Source organism: Hibiscus syriacus, unplaced genomic scaffold (assembly GCF_006381635.1).
Source record: "Hibiscus syriacus cultivar Baekdansim isolate YM2019G1 unplaced genomic scaffold, ASM638163v2 tig00110328_pilon, whole genome shotgun sequence".
NCBI classification, from domain to species: domain Eukaryota; kingdom Viridiplantae; phylum Streptophyta; class Magnoliopsida; order Malvales; family Malvaceae; genus Hibiscus; species Hibiscus syriacus.
The window spans coordinates 1,324,146-1,334,179 of NW_024062685.1; the positions used below are offsets into that span (position 1 = coordinate 1,324,146).

Below are 10,034 nucleotides of genomic sequence, written 5' to 3' on the forward strand. Positions count from 1 at the left end.
TATTGAAATTTTCTCAAAACCTTTCTCTTTAGTTCTTATGTCGACCACATTTGCAAGAAAACCTTGACATCCTTGTAGCATCAACTTCTTGGCTGACATAGTTGATATTACATTTGCTAAAGGGTTAACTCTTTCACTGATCACATTCACTTCTGTTCTTTCTGGACTTCTCAGAGTTACATTTTTCAATCTACAATCAACATTCCCATAATAACGAAACAGTTAATCCATTCCCAAAATCACTTCGAACTCATCAAAGGGTAGTTCCATCAGATTAGCAGGGAATTCAATTCCCTGAATCCTTATGGGATATCCCTTATAGACCTTATTTACCCGAGCACTTTGCCCTAAAGGATTTGTTACTATCACCTCATTACTCATAGCTTCTAATGAGATTTTTAATTTCTTTACTAATTTACTGTAATATAAGAATAAGTGGAACCTGGATCAATCAATATAAGTACTAATTTGTCAAACAGTTAAAAAGTACCTACTATAATCTCGGGATCATCACGGTCTTCACTTGTCTTCAGATTGTATACCCGTGCAGTTGAGTGAATTTTAGGTTGTGTAGAGGATTCAGATTGGTTCATTCCTCCGCCTCTTCCTCGTCCTCTCAACGAGGCAGAACCAACTCTATCATATGGTACAGGCTCACCAACCATTAACGGACAATCCCGGATAAAATATCCGATATCTCCACATCGAAAACAGGCTCCGAAAGCCATCTGACATGTCCCAAAATAGTTCTTTCCATAATACTGACACTGTCTTGCTTAACCTTGATTGGATCTCCCAACACCGGATCCCACTGATTGCGTCTGTCTAGCTCTCATCTGACTTGCTCCTTTAGCAGATGATGCAATTGATTCTGATATAGCTTGAGATCCAAATCCAAAATCTCTTCCTCTTTTTAGTGGTTCTGAGCTGGAAGAAACATCTGTCCTCTTAGAAGTCTGAACTATTGAGTCCCAGAATTTATCATTCTGAGCTCTTTCAAGAGCTTTTGCACGATTGATCACCTCCTGGAATGAGGACAAGTTTAGTACTATCAGCATTTCCTTAAGCCTAGGGAGCAAGCCCTCCACAAACCATTCACAAACATCTTTTTTAGTAGGCACTAGCTCAGCTGCAAACCAACTTAACTTGTTGAACTCGCATTCATACTCATATACGGAGCAGTTCATCTGCTTCAAGTTCATAAACTCCTGCTTCATTTGCTGAATAAATTGATCTCCAATGTATTTGTGTTTAAACTCCTCAAAAAGCAGAGACCAAGTCAATTTCTCACTAGGTATCCTTATAGTGACATTCATCCACCATATCCTCGGTTGTCCCCTTAGCAAAAACACTGCTCCATCCAACTTCTCCACGTTAGAACAGTGGAGACTATCCAACATGATTTTCAAATCGTTTAACCAGAGATCTACCGCAACCAGACCTTCCCCGGCTTCTCTCTTAAATTCGGGAGCTCCTAATCCTCTTAAATCTTTCACTATATTCATTTTTTGGGTTGATGGAACAGGAGGTTGAAGACGCGTCAGGATAGTGTCCAACGTCCTGAAGAAAGTATATTGGTATTTTACAGGCACTCCCTGAGATGTCTGTCCTTCACCTTGCCTGGCCAGGGCAGGTGAATTACTGCTTTTAGCAGGCCTATCTTCTCCTGCTTCACTTCGGGAGCTACTATATCCGGACATATAATAAAAATAAACAATCATTTTATTAGCAAAACAACATACTCATTACTATACCAAATCAGAAGTTCTCACTATATGTTGGCATGTATTCAATTTAGAGACTCTCTAGACTCTGGTTTATGCTTAGAATCGGCTAAACCATAGCTCTGATACCATTAAATGTAACACCCCCAACCCGTACCTGACCCGGATACGAGTCCGAGATGTCACGTTGACTTTTAAAACATTATTCTTAACAAAATAACAAAAACATTTGCACTTATATTAATAAAATATAATAATATACATAGGTTTATACAGAGTTCCCAAAATACTCAGAGCATACACAACTTAACATTAGATTACATGCCAACATGGATTTATATAACAAAATGACATACTATTAAGTTGCTTCTGATCTAATAGTTGTATGAGTAATGTTGTCCCTGCCGCTTAACCTTGCTTGTCTACTTTCTCGAATCCTACGTGTGAAACACTCACATGCTAAGTCATCGACTTAGTGAGGCATAATAATGAAATATAACGAAATGTAATGAAATCACATATTTAATCAATGCAATTTACATAACCATGTTTATTACCGATAAGCTTGTCAAATTAACATTCATGAGTTCATATTAATAAGTTCACTAGCCCATGATACCATACTGAGAACCTAAGGTATATGAGTATAGTGAGGTTATGCACTATATTGTCACCACAACTCATATAAATGCACCGAAGTGCCACGTAGAATTGCACCGAAGTACCGCGTAGAAATACACCATAGTGCCATATATAATATCCATAAGGATCACATAGAAATTCCTTAAGAATCATATACATATACTAAGGATCAATTATGTGTCTCACAAGACCTCACACATGTTTCAAAGAATACATATATGTCCCGAAGGACCGCATAGACCCTCTACTCTTGGCATGCCAACTATACATATAGTTCTCATCTACATAATATGGCTTTTCTCAATTTACATAGTATATCACATAGACATATCATTTGCTTACCTTCATTACATAGCTCATATAAATTTTCATACATATTCATTTAAAACATGTTACACAATGCACATGATATGAATTTATATAATGTTTCAGAATATGAAATGAATCATGTATCAAAGTATTAAATCTAGGCTTATCACAAGTCTAGAACTAAATATATTACTATAATCATGCTATGCATATGCACTCACCTAGATGTCTTTGCCTTTCCCTCTATCGTTCTTACTTCCCAAATGTTCTAGAACCGCTTTAGGCTCAGTATCTACATAAATATAAATTTCAAGGCAATTATCAGATATCTATACCTTGTAATTTGATACTAACAACTTAAAATGAATTTAATGAACCAACATTCACTTTTTTCTTTAGTGGGTATCTATACACTAAGGGTGTATCGGTACACAAATTAGGTTAGAAATTTTCATGTATCGATACATGCTTATGTCGATACACCTCAAAGTTGTTCTTCAAAATTTGGTCTTAGTATATCGATACCTATTCATAGTGTACCGATACACCTGCCCAGAATAGACTGTTTTAACCCGAAAATTATCAACACTTCACCCAAATTTTCATGTATAAAACTCTTATTATGCTACCAAACTCATCTATAACCACTTTAACTAATTTCTATCATTCCAACACCATATAATCTCCTATATTTCATCCAAATTATTAAAGCTAAGAATCTTACCACATTTTCCATGTTATCCAAACTTAATTCTAACTCTTATAACTTCATATTCTCATAGATGACAAGTCAAATTCAACCTCCAAATTCATTTAAACTCTTTTATTCAAATTTTCACTTAAATGCTTAGTATCTTAAATCCTCCATAACTTGCTATTCTTTAAGTTTTCAAGTACCTTTTTCCTTCCATCATCTTTCCTAAAGCTTCATTAATCAAAATCATGCTTGACTCTTAAGAATTAACCAAGAGAAGACTAACTCACCTTTGCTTTAGGCTTCACGGTGGAGAAGAAGAGAATGAATAAGAGAAGTCTGGAAACTTTTGTTTCCTGAAAATGGATTCCACGTGGGTTATAAAATACCCACAACCCATATTTAATTATTTCCTTGTTAAAAGATCTGCCCCTTTACTCCTTCATTCTTTGCTAATCCATCCTACATAAATATTTCACGTGGACATCTCCTGGTTCTGCAAGAGTTTAAGAACTATGCCCCAATAGTCTCTTTGAAGCGCATCCACTTCATCTCACTAGGTGACTTAGTTTTCGGCACCGAAATACATTGGTCATTAAAAGTATTGCTTAATATTTCACATTTCAGTCTTGTTTTCATCATAGGAATGAACTTGGGGATAAACCCCCAAGTGACCTCACAAAGTCTATGCAAGTAGGTTGTCCCATTGAACTTATATCTTGTGATCTCCATCAACTAAGTTGGGTTTTCCTTCACATAGCCTTAAATATTAATGGGCTTAATCACATTCCTTTCGATGTTTATCAACTTGATCTCGATTCACTCATTGTTTAGCGGATCCACAATGTTTCTTTTGTTCTTACAATCAATATAGATAACTCTAGTTGAGATCATTGTTTAATGATATCACATCGACGACGTATGTGTCTCAACTATCATACTTATACAAGGCATCCCCCACACTTTGATGTAGTTGTAGAAAAATTTTCTACTTTCCATAGCTCTATGGTGTCTTACCTATTTTCTTGTAAGTTACCTTATTTAAGGTAATTTCTAATAAAATAGCTTCCTCCACGTGTTCTATGACAACTCAAAACATGACCAAATGTCATTCATAATTCTTTAGCATCTGGACATTATACACTTCATATAGTGTATCTGACAATCCATTCAGATGTAATCCGACATAGAACTTAGAATGCTTTCAAGCTTTAATGACAACAATGTCTATCTCATACTCTCTATGAATTGGAGGATCATCATATATTTGGCCATATTCAACATGATTAAATATAACATCTTATGTCATTATGTATTGAAATTCTATCCATGAATTTCACATGATTCTCGTTGTGGCTTACAACCACTGACATCGTTGAATTTTATTCAAAGTAATAGGAATCATATTTCAATCACGAGTTAGGTGAATCAGTGGGGTTACCATTGTTTCGTTTAAAACGTAACCAAAATTTGTAAATATTCCAACAATAAATTGAAAGTTATTCATTTATTTTACATTTGTTTCTGTTGAACAACAAAATTTAATTATAAATTAAAATTCTAAAACAAAATTTGTAACAATGTTGTTACCTCCAAACGATTTCTGTTATCAATAGTAAATCAAATAAATTTTGTTTAACAACAAGATTAAAATCCTGAAATAGAATTATAGGCCCGATTTTTGTTCACATACATTTCATAATTTCATTCGGTCCTTATTTTTCACAACGAATTTTGGTAAAAACTAAAATCCAACAATTGAGTAATTTCTGTTAAACAACGAGAATTTGATAAATTAATTCTCGAAACCAAACTAACTTCTGTTGAACAGTGAGAATTTAATAAAACCTGAAACAATAGTATAATCTCAATGTATAAATACATATACCTTTTCGATTTCTTGATCGAAATTCACCATTGGTTATAAGAAAACCTTTTCTTTTTCTTGCATTTGTACCTCATCATGCTACAACGTAATATCTTTATCAAAGATTGTGTGTGAATGCAAATAAATTTGCATACAAATGTAAATTGCTTTGAACCTTTGATTAGAAGACTAGGCGTGCGTCGCATCTTATCACGAGAGGTTCTCTTTGAATCTGTAAAAGATTCTAGAATCATAACACTAAGTTAATTTTGGGACCTTACCTTTTGCGTCCAAACCTTCAATTCCTCAAAAATTGGAGCACGAAAATACTATCAGTGATTTTCTGAGAGTCTTTCACACGTGAATGTTCTTTCATTCAACTTGCTCCACTGGAATTTCAATGAAATGTTGATAGTCAAATTTCCACAATCAATTTATCCAATTGCACAAAGTAATGAACAACACATATAGACTATCACATTCACTCCATTGCATCTGCGGATTCCATTCAAACTTGCAAATGGAATCCAACATTTAATTTGAATTTACCAACGTATGGTTGCTTCCCATATGCAAATTTTATTGACCAAATTACCTTGTTACAAGGAAAGATCTTTCATTTCATTTTGTAAATGCATGTGACGCTTCAAAAGGTTACTGCCATCACTTTGTATTGTACATGACATACACAAGTTCTTCATGGACCCTGCACTTTTGAGGGAGGGAAAGCATTTCAGTAGGAGTCGTACTTCCCTTAGTTCTCCAAAATTGGTTCTATTTATAAGGCTTGTATACAACAGTTCAGAATGAGTTGTAAAATTCACCCTCCATTGTTCGTATGATACCTCGGATTAAATGTATATACAAAATTTGTCTTAAGATTGTTAGAATAAATGTTAATCCGAGATAAAATAATAATAATAATAATAATAATAATAATAATAAATATTATTATATAATCGAACGAAGCAAAATAAATAAAAATCAAAGTAGAGGTAAGAAATTGGTTTACTCATATTTAGACATTGAATCGAATGAGTAGAGTAACATAAATCAAAGAAGAATTTTGTTGAGGCCTGTGTGAACAATTTCCTTAAGACATATTCGTCCTCTCCTCGGTGCTTAAAATGGTTAATCCGAGATGATAATAATAATAATAATAATAATAATAATAATAAATAATCGAACGAAACAAAATAATTATATAGAATTAAAATAGAAGAATGAAACTTGTTACTCATGTGTAGACACGGAATCGAATGAGTGGAGTAACATAAATCGAAGAATAATTTTGTTGAGGCATGTATGAACATTTTCCTTAAGACATATTTGTCCTCTCCTAGGTGCTTTGAGTAACGTTGGACGTCGGTCTCCTAGGATACAACAACAAACGATCACAACAGTAAGCACAACCGTAGTGATCAGTCGAACACAATCTTTCCTTTCTCTATCACCGAAAAGAACGAATTTGGAAGGAATTTTCTAACTGTTTTTCTTATTCCAAAGTTCTAAACTTGTGTTATGTTAAGTCTTAGAATTGTGCCTTAACTAGCCTATATATAGGGAGAGAAAATTGACTGAAATGTTAAGATCTTTCGATGAAAGGACTTAACATTTTGATTAAAATACTTCTCTATTTTATGAAATTGTTTAACCTTTTCATAAAATGATTTAATATTTTCATGAAAGAGAATTGTTGAATATATATAATTGAATAGACGTAACTTTAAATAAAAAATTAAGTTCATTCACCAAGTGACATAACTTATAACTAATTAGTTATAAATAACATCAATTCATTCAATTTTTTCAACATATATTTATTCATAATTATAAAAATAAAAGAAAATATTTCAAATCAATAATTTTTAATCTATAATTATATGAGGTTTAAAAATGTCGGATTTCAAGCTAAGCATGTGAATTTTTTCCGTATATTTCCAGCTTTAACTTTTCTTTAAGAATATTACTTAAGTTCAAACCCTTACTTTTTGGATTAACTGTCGGAAAATATCAATAAAATATTATTTAATTATAATTTAAAAAATATTTTAGTTGCATTTTAAAAAGTAGAATTTAATTATGTTTTCTTTCTACAAATTGTAGGCGATGATTAACATATTTTCCATTTTTTATTGAAAATTCTAATTGATAGCTTATCCAAAATTTCCAAAAGAGATTGATAATCTCAATCCTTTATCTGATTCTATCCTTGTTCTATATAATGAGAGCAGTAAGTTCCTCCATGCTCTTAAAACACCAACCTTGTTGAAATAGCGTTATTTGAAGCAAACCAGCAAAAGAAAAAGCTCGCCAAAAATGGTGGTTGCAGGGCCAGGTTACGGTGGTGCTGGCGGTGGCGGTGGCGTGCCAAACATGAAAAGCTTTGCCTTTCAGATCCTTAAAGGGCCATGGCTGATCTTTTTCGGGTCATTGTTGATCATGTCCGCCGCTGGTCGACCTACATGTTCAGCCTCTACTCCACTGAGATTAAAGTATCCTTGGGATACGATCAAACAACCCTCAATTTGCTCAGTTTCTTCAAGGATCTAGGCGCCAACGTCGGCGTCCTTTCCGGCCTGATAGCCGAGGTGACGCCACCGTGGTTCGTGCTATCGGTCGGGCGGTCCTCAACTTCTTCGGCTACTTCATGATGTGGTTGGCCGTGACCAAACGAATCGCCAGGCCTCAAGTGTGGCACATGTGCTTGTACATTTGCATAGGTGCCAATTCTCAATCATTCGCCAACACCGGATCTCTCGTCACATGCGTCAAGAACTTCCCGAAAAGCCGAGGCGTCGTGTTGGGGTCCTCAAAGGTTATGTTGGACTAAGCGGCGCGATTATCACTCAGTTGTACCATGCTTTTTACGGCGACGATACGAAGGCCTTGATCTTGCTTATAGGTTGGCTTCCGGCAGTCATTTCGCTCTGTTTCGTTGCTACGATCCGGGTATGAAGGTGGCTCACCAGTCTAATGAGCTTAAAGCTTTCTATAAATTTCTTTACATTTCTCTTGGCCTTGCTGCTTTCTTGATATCATCATCTTTGAGAAAAATTTGCCTTCACAAAGCCTGAATATGGTGGCAGTGCCGCCATGGTTATTTTCTTGCTCTTTTTGCCACTTGGTGTGGTGATTATAGAAGAATACAAGCTTTGGGAGGCCAAGAATATGGCTTTGAATGACCCTTCACCTTTGAAAATCGTCACTGAGAAGCCGAGTCCTCATGTGTCTAATTCATCATCGAGCACAGAAACGGTTTTATCCGAAAACAAGTCGAGCAACAATGATGGAGCCAACGTCTCCTGCTGGAAAACAGCCTTCAAGACACCAAACAGAGGTGAAGACTACACAATTTTGCAGGCACTTTTCAGCCTTGACATGCTCATTCTTTTCTTAGCAACAATTTGTGGGGTAGGGAGTACCTTAACAGCCATTGACAATTTGGGACAAATTGGGGCCTCCCTTGGGTACCCTAAAACAAGCATAAGCACATTTGTATCGCTTGTGAGCATATGGAATTATTTCGGCAGAGTTGTAGCAGGTTTTGCCTCGGAAATTTTGTTGACAAAGTACAAGTTTCCTAGGCCCATGATGCTCACCTTAATCATGCTCATCTCTTGTGTTGGTCACCTTTTGATAGCTTTCGATGTCCCCGGAGGCCTTTATGTCGCATCGGTCATCATCGGTTTTTGTTTCGGGGCTCAATGGCCATTACTTTTTGCTATCATTTCTGAAATCTTCGGCCTCAAATACTACTCGACGCTGTACAATTTCGGGTCGGTGGCAAGTCCGATCGGGTCATATGTGCTCAACGTGAAAGTGGCCGGCAATTTGTATGATATAGAAGCCAAGAAGCAAACAGAAGCTTTGGGGATTTTAAGGAAAGCTGGTGAAGACCTTGATTGCCATGGGATTGAGTGTTTCAAATTGTCATTCATTATTATGACAGCAGCCACATTATTTGGCACTGTCGTATCATTCCTTTTGGCTCTCAGGACAAGAAAATTTTATAAGAGTGACATATACGACAAGTTTAGACAGGATGTGAAAGTAGCCGAGATGGAGTTAAAGACTTCCGGAAACGAAAGTCGATTACCGGAGGCAACGGCAGCCAGCAATGGAATTGGTTATCCGGAGAAAAAGGGTGCCGGAAACGGTGTCGGACCGGAGGAGGCCAAGACAGGGTAGGCTCATCTCATTGATAAGCTCCAACACAGAGAGAGGGAAAATAGGGCAGACAGTGTCGTTGGGTTTATAATTTTATAGTCTGCAGGAGATTTTACTTGTAATTTTCATCATACATAGTTTCTGTTGTTTATTTTACTGAAACAACCCTACATGAAGGGCTTCTTCCATATAATTTACGTGGTTTTAAATAAGAAAAATGAAACTTTGCAAGGAAATTATTGTGACCTTGATAATACAAGTGAACTATTTAACTTAGATATTCATATATTTTTTATCATTCATTTCCTTTTTATGACCTATGTAGATTTGTAATTGTTTTTTCCTAACAATATCATTTTAAGATTAAAATCAAAAAATTTCCGTTGAAAATGTAATTTCCAACACTTGATGATTAACATTTAATATCAGATATAGTAATTATATACCACATTTATTTATTTTTATCAAATTAATCCGTTTAATTAGTATAATTATATTTTCTTCATGGGAAAAAATTGGCGAAACCAAGTCCTAGTAGCTCTGAGGCCGATAATAGGATGGTTTCGAGCCCAAATATTTAGCCATCCATGACAAAATATTAAATTGCTTTATGAACGTATTAAATTTT

General features: G+C 35.3%; 1 pseudogene; it reads left to right on the plus strand.

Annotated features, from left to right (window-relative positions):
- Positions 1-7,467: 7,467 nt before the first annotated feature.
- Positions 7,468-9,601, plus strand: LOC120118448 (annotated as a pseudogene).
- The last annotated feature ends 433 nt before the right edge of the window (positions 9,602-10,034 follow it).